The sequence below is a fragment of the Malaclemys terrapin genome, chromosome 12, assembly GCF_027887155.1.
Source record: "Malaclemys terrapin pileata isolate rMalTer1 chromosome 12, rMalTer1.hap1, whole genome shotgun sequence".
Lineage (NCBI taxonomy): Eukaryota > Metazoa > Chordata > Testudines > Emydidae > Malaclemys > Malaclemys terrapin.
Window position 1 is genome coordinate 48219319 of NC_071516.1, and position 15323 is coordinate 48234641.

General features: G+C 48.3%; 1 pseudogene; it reads left to right on the forward strand.

The window, feature by feature from the left end:
- The first annotated feature begins 1450 nt into the window (after nucleotides 1-1450).
- LOC128846207 (immunoglobulin gamma-1 heavy chain-like) lies at nucleotides 1451-10623 on the forward strand (annotated as a pseudogene).
- Nucleotides 10624-15323: the final 4700 nt, after the last annotated feature.

The window sequence follows — 15323 nt, forward strand, 5'->3', positions numbered from 1 at the left end:
TAATATCCCATCCCCAGGGGCAGCTCTATGTTTTTTGCAGCCCCAAGCATGGCAGTCAGGCAGCCTTCAGTGGTGTACCTGCGGGCGGTCCGTGGTCACGCGATTCGGCAACATTTCTGTGGGTGATCTGCTGGTCCCGCAGCTTCGGCGTACCCGCCGCCGAATTACCACTGAAACCATGGGACCGGCGGACCTCCCGCAGGCACGCCGCTGAAGGCAGCCTGACTGCTGCCCTCACAGCGACCGGCAGGCCGCCCCCCTGCGGCTTGCCGCCCCAGGCACACGCTTGGTGCTCTGGTGCCTGGAGACGCCCTGGTCACTAGTTGCACAGAGCTGCAGAACGCTGAATGGTGCTTCTGCAGCACATTGTCTGCCCTGAACAATTAACGACTGCACTGCAATGCAAAAGCACAAGCGCTGAGGGACTAGTTAAAGGTTTGGTTTTGCTTCCCGAGTAATTTCAGGATCCTTCCTACACACCTGGTGGATCAGCCTGAATTCAGCAGTGTAGGATACTGCCCAAAGAAAAGACCAAACCACAAGAATAACTGGCGTACCCACAAGTGTTTGCAGTAAGGGGGAACCAGGGTGAAATAGCTGAAATAGAGACAGCTGCCAAGTCCAGTCGCCTATTAATATCCTCTATTCTCCACTTGGCTAATTCAATCTGGGTATTTTAAGGCCCTCATCAACGCTGCATTTAGGATTCATCAGTGAATCTTAAAGTAGAGAAACATAATTCCCATTGTGTAAATCGGGAACCGTTTAAGTGAGCAGGGAGCCCAAGTCCAACTTTTGATAGTGACTTAAATTTAGGAGCCCTAAATCCCAGAGAAAGTGATTAGGATTTAAGTACCCAAATCAGTTAGTTACCCCAAAACTGACACCCTGGGGCTCCTTTGACTATCCTAGATGTATAAACCATGTTGCTGAAAGACAGCACAGCCCCACTACCTCAGTGCCCCACTAACACAGCAGGGGTCATTCTGCACTGAAGAAGATGATGATTCAAAGGACTGCAGCTCCTTTCTTGCTTTCTCTCTTTTCTGCTCACTCCCGTCTTCCTCTGATTCTGCTTTGTCAGCCCCTCTCCGGAGTCCTTCAGCACCAGGTTCCCATAGTGCTGGACTCCACACTAACACGTGGGACCAGATCCGATGTAGCTCCAAGCCACTTACCCCCACCCCCCCAGGTTTCAATGGGATTTGGGTCAGAGCGCTACACACGTTTACCCCCTTCTCCTGGAATCGGAGAGCAAGAAATGAGATCAGCCAGGGAAGGAGTTTGTGTGTGTTATAAACAGCGGGATATGGAAATCAGGGGGACAGTTTCCTGTTTAAATCTGTGCCTCTCTCTGCCCAGGCTGCACCGGAGAGACAATCCGCAGCCCCTGGGTCTGTGCAGTGACCAGCCAGTCCCCTGAGAACTTTCCCCTCCAGCACCAGGGAACATGAGGCTTTGGCTCCATGTAGTGTTCCTTGCAGTGGCTTTGGAAGGTATTTTCTCCCCTCACACCCATTGGCGGGGCAGGGGAACAGTCTATTGTTATTCTTAATACTAATGCAAATTACATTATGTTTCTATCCCCAGGTGCCCGGTCCCAGGTGCAGCTGGTGGAGTCCGGAGGGGATGTGAAAAAGCCCGGAGACTCTCTCCGCCTCTCCTGCAAAGCCTCTGGGTTCACCTTCAGCAGTTATACTATGAACTGGGTCCGACAGGCTCCCGGGAAGGGGCTGGAGTGGGTCTCACGCATTTATTATGATGGGAGTCAACAATTTTACTCAGACTCAGTCAAAGGCCGATTCACCATCTCTAGAGACAACCCCAACAACCTGCTGTATCTGCAAATGACCGGCCTGAAGCCCGAGGACACCGCCCGGTATCACTGTGCGGGACACACACTGAGGGGAAGCCGGGCTGAGCTCAGACAAAAACCTGCCCTCGCTGGCTAAGGACAAACTCTCCGCTGGGGGGCGCTGGAGTTCTACAGCTCGCAGCGGAGAGACAGTGAGTGTGAAAACTCCTGTTCTCAGCTGCCTGTCTGTGACTCTCACACACACAGATGCAGACACAGACTAACCGCACTGTGAGCAGAGACCAGCCCGCAACTTTCCCTTTCCCCCTAACACACTCTGTGCCCCTCACTCCGCTCCTCACCCCCCTCCCCTCACCCCCTCCCCCGCACCTCCCAATAGCCCAGGCTGAGAGAACCAACATGAAAACATACCAATGAAAACGTTCTTTAACCCCCTCTAACAGCCAGGCGGAGGGTTTCCAAGCTGCCCTAGAGACACGGGCACCTCATGCCTATTATAATCCCTCGGGAGCTTTGGAAAATCTCAGCCTGGGCAGATAGGGTTGAATTCCGGACGGATCCTAGGAGCCGTAGACAGCCACCTGCCAGGGGCTTTCAATGAGTGTTCAGCGCTAGATCCACAAAGGGAATTCAGCACCTAACTGCCGCCTTATGTGCCTAAATCGGACATGCCACCGAGATCCTCAAAGCCTGCACCCTGTAGGCACCGAAATCCCCTCGGTGCCTGGCTGGTGACATGTACTGGGGCAGAGAGAGCAGGAAAGCGAGTCACTCTACAGCCCAGGGGTTAGGACACTCTCTGGGACTCAGGAGACTCAAGTCCCTGCTTGTATCACTCCTAGAACACCCCCTCCCCTCACACACACACACACACACCCCGCACGCACACCCCTCACACACACACACACAACTCGATCTTAAATAACTGCACTCACACCGCAGAAAACACACACGAGGGCAAAGAACTAGAGAGAGCAGAACGCAAGGAGAGAACTAAAACGGAGCTTCCTGCTGTTGCTGGCAGTGACCATCCCAGACAGACGTAGGGAACAGGGCGTGACTTGCACCTTACCCTGTGTCTAACCCGCCTGGTGCACACAAATACTAGCGGGTGTTTAGGTATTTCCATATGATTCAGTGACACGAGACAAATCTTCCCCCGGCCGTATAGAGCCCATGGCGCTGCTCAGAGACCCAGTGAGCTGCTCTCTCCCTTAAGGACCCTTCAATATCCCAACCCCACCTCTCGGATTTTGCAAACCAATCTCTGCAAAGGGTCGCCCACCCCTAAAGGGAACTGAGCCGGCATCGGAGCGCACTGCCTCCTACCCGGGAGATAACACTCACTGCCTGACTGAGCAGCGCCCCGCACCCTGGCACCTCTGGGGCTTCCACTCTCACAGCAACAGAGGGGATCCTGACCCCCAAATCCCCACTAATGTTAAGGTGCTGGTAGAATAATAATAAATACTAATTCTGTCTTCTAGTCCAGCACTGCTAGAAGGAGTTCAGTAAACTTTCTCTAATTCTTCTAGCTGAGCTAACAACACCGAGCGATTCCATAGTGGTTTCCATGCCTAGATCTCAAAGCCCCGACAAAGGAGGGTCAATATCATTTCCCCCATTTTAGAGACATACTAATCGAGGCACAGAGAGTGTAAGTCTCTTGTCCAAGGTCACCCATCGTACGAGTAGCAGAGCCAGGAACAAACTGCCAGATTCTCAAGTGCCAGGCTCATGTCCCACGACAGGTCACACTGCTCCACGGGTCTCAGAAGAGCAGCGGGACAAGCAGACAGGAGTTCGTGGAAGGTGAACAATCAATAGGGAATTTTCTCTCCAAAAATTGTAGCGACCACTGCAGAAATTATTCTGTGAGTGGAGTTCTTACTCTTCTCCATTACTCAAACAACCCTTTCCTGCTACACCCATCTCTGGGAGGCTGAGTTTGTTGAGGGCTCAGGTCCAAGATGTGTCTTATAAAGAGCAGGAGATGCTAATTCAGTGCCTCGGCGCTATAGAAACCCTGTGATCTCCGGGACCCCACAGTGTGAGAAGGGAGGAGGGGCAAGTCCGGGTGTCCGAGCAGTTCGCACCAGAAAACCCTCCAGTGTCAGAAACATGAGACCGTGGCTGACCTTCGTTTTCTTTCTAGCGGCCCTTTGAGGTAATTTTATTCCCTTCCCCGCTACATGGACTGGAGACACCAGGGGATGCTGCACATTCCTACCCTGACCCAAAGCGCAGTGACGTCACTGGGAACCTTTCTGCTGCTTCCAACGGGCTCTGAGCCGGGCCGGGGGTGAATGTGATTCTCCTTCTGTCTTTCCAGGTGTCCGGTCCCAGGTGCAGCTGGTGGAGTCCGGAGTGGGGATTCAAACCCCTGGGGGATCTCTCCGCCTCTCCTGCAAAGCCTCCGGATTCACCTTCAGCAGCTACTTCATGGACTGGTCCATCAGGCTCCCAGGAAAGGACTGGAGTGGGTCGCACAGATACTTGAGCCTGTAAATAATTTAGCAGCATATTACAGTGATTCCGTGAAATCAGCAGCTCGGTGTATCTGCAAATGAACAGCCTGAGAGCCGAAGACACCGCCCGGTATTACTGTGCGAGAGACACAGTGATCAGAAACCTCCTGCGGTTAGGACAAAAACCTCCAGCGTGAATCCCCCGCCCTCTCCGTATCCCCAGTCACTGCCAGAACAGAGCGGTCAGACCGAGAGGAACAGACTGTAAAGTCCCCAGTGCTTTATCCAGGCTTCAGTCTCTGAACATTCACTTTGATTATCAAAAGAATAAATGGACACAAATCAGATGTCAAGAATTATAATATTCAAAAACCAATTGGAGACCACTTCAATGTCCCTGGCCACTCGATTGCAGACCTAAAAGTCGCAATATTACAACAACAAAAACCTTCAAAAACAGACTCCAATGAGAGACTGCTGAATTGGAATTAATTTGCAAATTGGACACCATTAAATTAGGCTTGAATAAAGACTGGGAGTGGATGGGCCATTACACAAAGTAAAACTATTTCCCCGTGCTTATCCCCCCGCCCCTCCACAGTTCCTCATATCTCCTTGTCAATTGCTGTAAATGGGCCATTTTCATTACCACTACAAACAGTTCTTTTTCTCTCCAGCTGATAAAAGCTCACCTTAACTGATCACTGTCCTTATAGTGTGTATGGTAACTCCCATTGTTTCATGTTCTCTGTGTATATATATATATATCTTACTACTGTATTTTCCACTACATGCATCCGGTGAAGTGGGCTGTAGCCCATGAAAGCTTATGCTCAAATACATTTGTTAGTCTCTAAGGTGTCACAAGTACTCCTGTTCTTTCTATTCCTTCTGGTAACACATGAACTAGGGATCACCACATGAAATTAATAAGCAGCAGGTTTAAAACAAACACAAAGAAGTATTTCTTTACACAGTACAGTCAACCTGTGGATCTCCTAGCCAGAGGATGTTGTGAAGTCCAAGACTATAAGAAGGTTCAAAAAAGAACTGGATAAATTCATGGAGGATAGGTCCATCAATGGCTATTAGCCAGGATGGGCAGGGATGGTGTCCCTAGCCTCTGTTTGCCAGAAGCTGGGAATGGGCGACAGGGGATGGATCACTTGATGATTCCCTGTTCTGTTCATTCTCTCTGGGGCACCTGGCATTGGCCACTGTCAGAAGACAGGACACTGGGCTAGATGGTCCTTTGGTCTGACCCAGTCTGGCCATTCCTATATTCTTATGTTCTTGCCATTTGGAGAAGGAACTATGCAGTATGATACCTCCAGGTGGGATTTGCAATGGGGCCTAGTGGAGTTAGGGGCCCAGATCATATTGAAACTGTTTGGAAGTTGAGCTACTAACTAATTTAGTCCCCTTTGAAAATAGTTGCCTACAGCTATAGTACCCACATAGCCTGCAAAGAGAGCATTGCTTTCACACACCTCTGGGCGTCCCACTCCAAGACAAGGTCTTCTGCATCTGCCCTGTTTTCTAGGAAATATTCTTCTCTCTAAGGCTCTGATACAAAGCCTACTAACAGGGATGGGCGTCTACTCAGTGAATACAATAAACCCTGCACTAGGCTTTATATTTGACTCTACAGATGTCAGGTAATTCCAGGGAGTTGTTAATTTCTTTCTAATGCAGAAGTATACTCAGGAGCTCCTCGCACTGTGTCAGGCACTGCACAAACACACAGCAAGACACAGTCTGACTCTCTTTCCCTGAGCCCTATTGTGAATAATTCACATCACTCAGGGAGGGAGTTTGTGTCTCTTATAAGGGGCAGGATATGCGAATAAGGGGCCAGGTTCCTGTTTAAATCTGTCTCTATCTCTGCCCAGGCTGCACCCGGAGAGACCATCCGCAGCCCCTGGGTCTGTGAACCGCCAGTCGCCTGCACAACTTGCCCCAACAACACCCGGGAAATGAGTCTTTGTCTCCACTTCATGTTCTTTGTAGCGGCGCTGGAAGGTACGTTATCCCCATTAATACACGGAGGGGGTGGGTATCTGGTATTATTGCTGCTGCTATCGATGTGGTGTGTGACACGTCTCTCTTCTGTCATCTCACCCCGACTGGTGTATAAAGTGCCCAGTGTGGCTGGTTCTCCCACTGTTCCCTGGTTATTTTCATTCGCTCCTTGAACCCGGGGCTAATAAATTACTGGTTTCCTCTGCTGACTGAGCTTTATTTACAATCTGTCCCTTTCCCCCCTTCTCCCCCAGGGGCCCACTCGCAGGTTGTTCTGACCCAGTCGGGGCCAGCACTGAAGAAGCCCGGAGAGTCCCATACGCTGCAATGTGCCACCAGCGGGTTCACTCTTAGCAGCACCTGGATGGGCTGGGTCAGACATGAGCCGGGAAAGGGGCTGGAGTGGCTGACGCTGTATTACAGTGAGGCAAACAAGCACTACGCCTCCTCCGTCCAGGGCTGATTCATAGACTCCAAGGACAACACCAACTTCTACCTGCAAATGACCAGCCTGAGAGCGGAGGACACCGCCGTGTATTACTGCACAAGTTACACAGTGAGGGGAAGTGAGTCTGAGCTCAGACAAAAACCTTCCCCTGCAGTAACAGCGCAACGTGTCCCTGCTGAGGGCGCGAACCAGCCCCGACTGCCAGGGACAGGTGATGGGAGCAGCCTGGAGAAAGTCTCCCAGGCTATAAATAGCTGCAGACTGGCATAACTTCATCACTGGTTTAATTCACTCCTGTTGACGTCACTAGGCATCCCCCTAGGTAACTCGGGAGGGTGGAAGGCCACAAAGTGTCAGTGAAGCCTTCCTGCACTAGGCCTAAGTGAACCAAACTCTATCCTTCCAAGTTTAAACTCTAATCAACCTCAAAAGCCAGGTGCAATTGGAATATGTAAGCAACCAGTTATCTGTGTGCAACCCCCTGCTCAAGCGGTAATAATGAGGCCTGCATGTTTCTGGCTGAGGGGAAAAAGGACAAGATAACGGTTTAAAGAAGTTACTAACAAGCCAAGCTTATAGCTGCCAAGAATGACTTAACTGCTTAAATGTAATCGTTATTTGCTTAGTAACTATTACCAGGGATGGGAGGGGTAGAGGGAAGAATGGGGGGGGGGGAGAAAGGGAGGGCTAGAGGAGAAGGGGGGGTGAGGCTTAACTGCAAAATGTATAAAAGAAGAAAAACTGTTTCTGTTGGTGTGCTTGATCTGAGATGTCCCTGTCTCCTAGCACCGCTTTGGGATCCCAAATAAACTTTGTTTGCTTCTCCCCCTGGTGTGTTTATTGGCGCGAAGCACACCGGGCAACGAACCCGCTGTTGCTGTCCTCGGGCCTCTGTGCTGGCAACACTCCCCCTGGAATTCCTCTGAGCATCAGACACTGTGTTGTAATGATTATTCTCTTCCCTCTTTTTCTATTCCAGACACACGGACAAAACAGTGCTTCATACAGAAAAATACGCACATACACACACACAAGCACATTCAGGCAATCACTGCTACACAAAAACACAGAAGTACACACAGCGAGGAAACGTGCAAACACACATACAATCACTCAAAAGCAAATACACCTCTAAACACACATGAAAAATCAATTGCGAAGACACAAACAAATAAACGTATCCATCTGTATACACCCAGAAACACACACATACGAACAAGTACACACATAAACACAAACAAACACACAGACACACAAATACAATTACTGTGGATGCATCAAACATAAAGCCAGTCCGGATCAGACAAAAGCAGCAACACAAAGAGTTCACCGCCTGACGGGCGCTGTGAGCCACAGACCCCAAATAACACGGTGACGGGTGCATCAGACAGATGGGTCGGGGGGGGGGGGGGCAATGTGGTGCTCTGGATTATAAATATTTGCAAGCCCATTGCAGTTCTATGCGGGTTTTAATGATTCACCCTGGAATTGCTCCACCTCAGACACTGCCATGCTAAGAGCTATTCTCACCCCTTTTTCTACTTCACACACACACACACACACACACACACAAAATCAAAGAACTGGAAGGGAGGCCATAACGTCCAGTCCCTTGCACTTATGGCAGGACTCAGTATTATCTAGACCATCCCTGACAGGTGTTTGTCCAACTTGCTCTTAGAAATCTCCAATGATGGAGATTCCACAACCTCCCTGGGCAATTTATTCCAGTGTTTTACCACCCTGACAGTTAGAAAGTTTTTCCTAATGCCCAACCTAAACGTCCCTTGCTGCAATTTAAGCCCTTTGCTTCTTGTCCTATCACAGGTTAAGGAGAATATTTTTTCTCCCTCCTCCTAACAACCTTTTATATATTTGTAAACTGTTGTCATGTCTCCTCTCAGTCTTCTCTTTTCCAGACTAAACAAACCCAGTTCTTTCAATCTTCCCTCATAGGCCATGTTTCCTAGACCTTTAATCATTTTTGTTGCTCTTCTCTGGACTTTCTCCAATTTGTCTACATCTTTCCTGAAATGTGGCACCCAGATCTGGACACAAAATTCCAGTTGAGGCCTAATCAGTGCAATGTCGAGCGGAAGAATTACTTCTCCTGTCTTGCTTTCAACCTGGGAATAAACACAATGAATTATCACCCTCGGCACCGAAGACTGGAATGTTCAAAGTGAGGGTTTGACCCCCCCAAATCTCTTTCCAACCAGTGGGAATGGGTTACCCAGTGCTCCGTGGAGGATTTGGAAATCAAACCTCACGTATGTATTTCACCAGTGAAGGGTGCTAGTGTTTATACATCCAGTGATTCTGTTATTTCAGATTTATATCTACCGGGTGTTACATTTTGATAACCCAATATTGGGCATCTTAACATCTGAGTTTGTCAATTATCTTTAAGCTCACACTGAAGTCCCACTGATGTTAAAGTGGCTTTAGTGTTTCCCTGGATTGGGGCCCAAATTTCATTAACATACTCTGGCATCCTTCATGACTGTGTCCTTCTAAACTCTGAGGTCATTTATTTGTGATGGTGGACGAAGCTGAGGTTTAGTCAAATGATTTAGCAACACCCACGTGCAAATGAAGTAGGAAAACTGACTGATGAAGGAGAGCAGGCGACCCTCACCGAAGAGCTGTCAGCAGAGGACGAGTTACTGCTTTGCAGCCCGCCAGGTTGTTGTGGAGAATGAAAATGATCTGTCTGGGGTTCTTCTTTTTGGCAGCTTTCTCAGGTGTGTGGATGAACCTACAGGTGTCTGGTTAGGACAGCTGGGCTAGGACAGGAAAGACAGTTTTAAAGCTAAGATGTAGGAGGTGGATTCAGGAATTCTGGATTCTAAATCCTATAGATCTGAACAAATCACACTGGATGAAATTTTAAAGCCATAAACAGGATATTGATACTGAATTTTCATGAATCTTTAATGGGAACTAGGTGTCAAAATGCCTTAGGGAGCTTTGAAAAATCTCAGGCTGATTCTGTGCCTCAGTTTCCCATCTGTAACATGGGGATAACTGTACTTCCCAGCAGTGTGGCATAGATAAATTCGTTATTACATACAAGCAGATCAGATAGTGTCATGAGAAGGGCAACAGAAGGAAAAGATGGAATTAACTGTGTTTTTGTTGTTTATTTACAGGTGCCAGCTCCCAGATCCAGCTGACCCAGTCTGGGGCAGAAATCAAGAAGCCTGGAGAGTCTGTGAAGCTGACATGTAAAATCGCCTTCTTTTTTCTTAGCCAATAAATCTTTAGTTAACTAATTATAGGACTGGCTACAAGTCTTGTCTTTGATGTCGGATCTAAAGAGTAATTGACCTGGGGTAAGTGACTGGTCCTCGGGGAAGGGCAATAACCCAACTATTGTTGTGATTTTTGGTGTAAAGGACCACCTATCACAAAGGCAAGCTTTGGTAGATTGGCCCCACTGAGCGAAACCCACTTGCCAATCCCTACCCAAGGGGTCTCCGTGGGGTGTAAAGGGGACACATGTCCCCGGGGGGACATTGCCATGTACTGAGCGCTCACCCCCGTCATCTCTTCTACCCATCCCGGTAACCCACATGCAAATCCCTGCCCTGGGGGGTTCCTGTTAAATACCAACCCCTGGTTCTATAAGCTTCAGTCTCTCCCCAGACACAGAACTGCCCGGTCCTGCCGATTGCGGGATTGCCCTCATAGGAAAACAAGAATGAAATCTCTGCTGCTTTTCCTTTCCCTGTTCTCCGCCCCTGCCTCTGAGTGTCTCTGGGGAAGGAGGGAAATTAGGGACTGATCCATAGAATCTTCTCTTTGTTTCCCTTTCCCCAGGTGTCCTCCCTCAGGTGCAGCTGATCCAGACCGACCAGGAGCGGTGAAAGCCGGAGAGACCCTCAGTATCACCTGTAAAGTCTCTGGAGTCTCCGTCAGCAGCTACTATTGGAGCTGGGTCTGGCAGCCCCCTGGGAAAGGGCTGGAGGGGATGGGGTTTATCCGACACACAGTTAACGGGGGCAGCACAGAGTATAACTCGGCTTTCACACCTCGTGTCACCAGCACCAGGGACACCTCGAAGGACGAAGTTTATCTCCAGCTCAGCTCCCGGACAGCTGCAGACACCGCCACCTATTACTGTGCCAGACACACAGTGACACAGAGCAAAGCCGGGACTGGCACAGAAATGGGAAGCGGATTTCTAAATAGTCAGCCGAGTGCAACACTCGGTTTGTGCCCCAGGGGAGGAGACAGACAGGGCATTGCCAACAGCGGGATCTCAGGAGCCACCCCCGTTTCTCCCCTACATCCCACCCCCTCCCACCCCATCCCACCAAGGAATTTCAAACACTTCTCTTCCTTGTGCTGCGCACTGAAATGTGCACCCAGGGACTCACCGAGACTGGGGTGATGGTTCGGGATACCTCATATTTTGGGCACTTAACTGAGACCTTTTCAGGCCTGATCTCCAGAAGATGCTCAGATCCTGTATCTCTCATTGGCCTCAGCTGAAGCAGTGGGTGGGTGTCACCCGTGGGGATCACAGGGCATTCCCAGCAGATCTTATTGTTTTTTTTGAATAACAGTTTAAGTCCCAGGTCGTCGCTGGTAGTCCTTTTCCTTAGGCTGGACGGTCCACCGTTCAGGAGCGGGCACTGCCTTCAGACGGGAGTGATGAATCCAGTTCTTGTGTCCCTCCACCTTTGCTGCTGTGTGGGAGATCAGCAGGACGGTGTGGGGTCCCTTCCACTTCTCTTGGAGAGGCTCGTCCTTCCAGGTCCGAACGAGAATGGAATCGCCTGGCTGCAAGGAGTGGACAGGGGCATCCAGCGGGAGAGGCTGTAAATCTCTGGTATACCTGTGGAGAGAACAGAGAACAGCAGACAGAGAGCACATGTACTGAGATAAAAAGCCACACCCCATTTCCCCCTCCCCTGCCAGAACCGGGGTACCGTTCATAGGCCATGCCTTTCCAAACATAATCTCGAAGGGACTGAGCCCTAACCTGCCCTTTGGGAGAGTGCGAATGTGGAGCAAAACAAGGGGTAAGGCATCAGGCCACTTAAGGGAAGCCTCTTGGCAGACCTTTGAGAGGTGCCGCTTAAGTGTCTGATTTGTGTGTTCCACTACCCCACTGGCCTGCGGTCGCCATGGAGTGTGGAGCTTCCAGGGGATTTGCAGGGCATCCGATATCTTTTGAACGACTTGGGATGTGAAGTGTGTTCTGTTGTCAGATTCCATCCACTGGGGGAGTCCAAAGCAGGGAATGATCTCCTTGACAAATTTAAGAGCCACCATTTTGGCAGTGTTGTTACGGCATGGGAAGGCTTCAGGCCATCTGCTGAATCGATCCACCAAGACGAGAAGGTATCTGAATCCTTGGGTACGGGGAAACACAGTAAAGTCTGTAAAAAGCAACAGAGGGTCCTGTGGCACCTTTAAGACTAACAGAAGTATTGGGAGCATAAGCTTTCGTGGGTAAGAACCTCACTTCTTCAGATGCAAGTAATGGAAATCTCCAGAGGCAGGTATAAATCACTATGGAGATAACGAGGTTAATTCAATCAGGGAGGGTGAGGTGCTCTGCTAGCAGTTGAGGTGTGAACACCAAGGGAGGAGAAACTGCTTCTGTAGTTGGATAGCCATTCACAGTCTTTGTTTAATCCTGATCTGATGGTGTCAAATTTGCAAATAGACTCATAGACTCATAGACTTTAAGGTCAGAAGGGACCATTATGATCATCTGGTCTGACCCCCTGCATGCTGCAGGCCACAAAACCGTCCCTACCCTTCCCTTGACTGTGCTGATGAAGTCCCAAATCCTGTGTCTTGGTGACTTCAATTTTCAGAGAACCCTCCTGCTAGCGATCCCTGCCCCATGCTGCGGAGGAAGGCGAAAAACCTCCAGGGCCTCAGCCAATCTACCCTGGAGGAAAATTCCTTCCCGACCCCAAATATGGCGATCAGTAAGCCCCCGAGCATGTAGGCAAGAGTCTCCAGCCTGACCCTTGTTAGTCATTATACTATTTACCTGCTATTGCTCGGTATTCCCCACCAATTATGTTTTACCATTAAACCATTCCCTCCATTCCTGGAGCTCAGCAGTTTCTCTTTGGAGTCTGGTCCTGAAGTTTTTTTGCTGTAAGATGGCTACCTTTACATCTGCTATTGTGTGGCCAGGGAGGTTGAAGTGTTCTCCTACAGGTTTTTGTATATTTCCATTCCTGATATCTGACTTGGGTCCATTTATCCTCTTACGTAGTGACTGTCCAGTGAGGTTCTTACCCACGAAAGCTTATGCTCCCAATACTTCTGTTAGTCTTAAAGGTGCCACAGGACTCTCTGTTGCTTTTTACAGATTCAGACTAACACGGCTAGCCCTCTGATACTTGACATCAGTAAAGTCTATTTGCCAAACCAGTCCTTGGCCTGGGGTAGGTTCTAGAGTGGCTGATGGCACAGACACTCCAGGTTGAGGGTTGTCTTTTTGGCAGACTAAACATTCAGCCTGTACCTGGGAGGCCAGGGGTCTAAGGCCAGTGGTTAGAAAATATTTACTCATAAGCTGGGTAAGAGCCTCCCTGCCAGCATATAATTCTTTGTTTCTTCACCAGGGTCAGTTCTTAATGTCTTTTGTAGTCAGGAATTCCTGGATTTTGTGGTTTCAATGAAGCAAGTGTTCCTTCTTCTCTTTTCCTGAAACAGAGTGGTTCAGCATCATACAGGGGAGAGGTTACTAGCACATCACCCTGTAATGGTTTTGCTTCTTCTAGAAAAATCCAAAGGCACAGTAGGTCTGTCAGTGGACAAGGGAGAGGTTACTAGCACTTCACCTTGTCTTTTTTTTTTTCTTTTTCCTGCTGTCCAGAAGGCACAGCAGAGCTAGAAGGAGAAATAGGCTTATCATCAGTCGGAGAGTCCTCCCGAGGTGGAGGGGTCTTTTTACAGTGAGAAGCATGGGTCCAGGCAGGTAGTCCTTGGCACTTCACAGTGGTGGTGGTGGTGGTTAACAGGACTTGGAAAGGGCCTTTCCAGTGTGGAGCCAAAGCAGTCTTTCGTTGATGGACTTTACGTAGACTCAGTCTCCTTGTTTCAATGAATGGCAGGGCTGCTAGGGTCTTTGGGTAGCACTTCTTTTATCTGTGAGAAAAGAAACCTAACACATTTCATTAATGCCTGGCAGTGTTTTGCAGATCTCATAGTTGCTTGGGCACATTCAGGCCCCCCTTTTCTTGGCTGTCAGCCAAGTCTTAGCTGTGGGCAGTGTCCTTGGATGTGGCCAGCGTCTTATCTTTGGACTGAGCTTGCTAGCTATTTTTTCCAGTTAACTCGTTCTGTTCTTTTTCCTTCTCCCCTTCTTGGCTTCTTTTAACTTACAAAGGAAACTTCCACTCTTCACTCATACACCTTTTCCCAACAATGAACACATACACATTGCCATTATACAGTACATTAGTCAATGTATGCCATGTACACCCTTCCAGTAAAATAACTTTATTACAGAGCTTTGGAGCAACAAGCCAGGACAAGCACACCCACTTTTGAGGAGTCCACTCAGTACAACCTCAGGTGTCCAATAGCTTTACTCCCTCCCCAGCCCTCTGGCTAGAAATCTGAAGTAGCCAGAAGGATCCCATGGGCAATATGGGGAGTGGGTTAACCTTCCATGTCCTTGCTTCCAAAGACTGTTGGTATGCAAATTTTAACAACAATTTTTTTCAATTAAAAAAATCTGGCCAATGAAGTTTCTTTTTCTTACTTAAGCAAATGTATTAGATTTTAGTATATCACATTTTCCTGATTTATCCAAACACTTTGTATTCCAAGTTGAATAAAACAAGTATCTGCTTTTTGATTTAACCCTTCTATTTAATTTTGAACTAGACTGTCTTATATGAAAATATTAAACCCAACAATTCTGGCCACAAGACAAACCCCACAAGACAGGACATAGAACACAAAAATAATTCCTATTGTACCAGTAAATGCATGGTACATTGAATGCTGTTCAGCTGGAATCCGTTTTCTCTGATGATCTGAAAGACAAAAGAACAGAGGTCTACCCCTTCTGGGTAGTCAGTCATTGCTTAAAATATTTCTTTTATATACACATACTCTTGTTGATTTTAGACAAAACAGAGGAATTACCCCATATTTCCTTGTATTTGTTTCATAGGCAGCCCAGGTTTCAGTGGCTTCTACCTTATTAGTTAAAAAATTGCATTAATACAGATGCTTTCTGGCTTGCTTCCAGATTCAAAGCTATCCACAGCTTAAAGATTCTTACTTAAAAAGAGACACAATTAACTTTCCCAGACTTTTGATTGCCTTTTACTTCTAACTCCTGCTTTCAAACACCCAGTGATCTGAAAGAGACAACACAACCTATATTGGTAGGTTTGCATTTCTTTTACCTCTGCTACAATATACACTGCACATGTTCTGGGGAAAATGCACCTCCTCTCCACAATTCAATTTCCACAACACTAGCCACATCAATTTCTACACAAAGTGTAACTATTTCTTTTTTTTTTTTTTGAACACCGGATAAAGGCCATTTACTTAACATATAATTCAAAGGGCT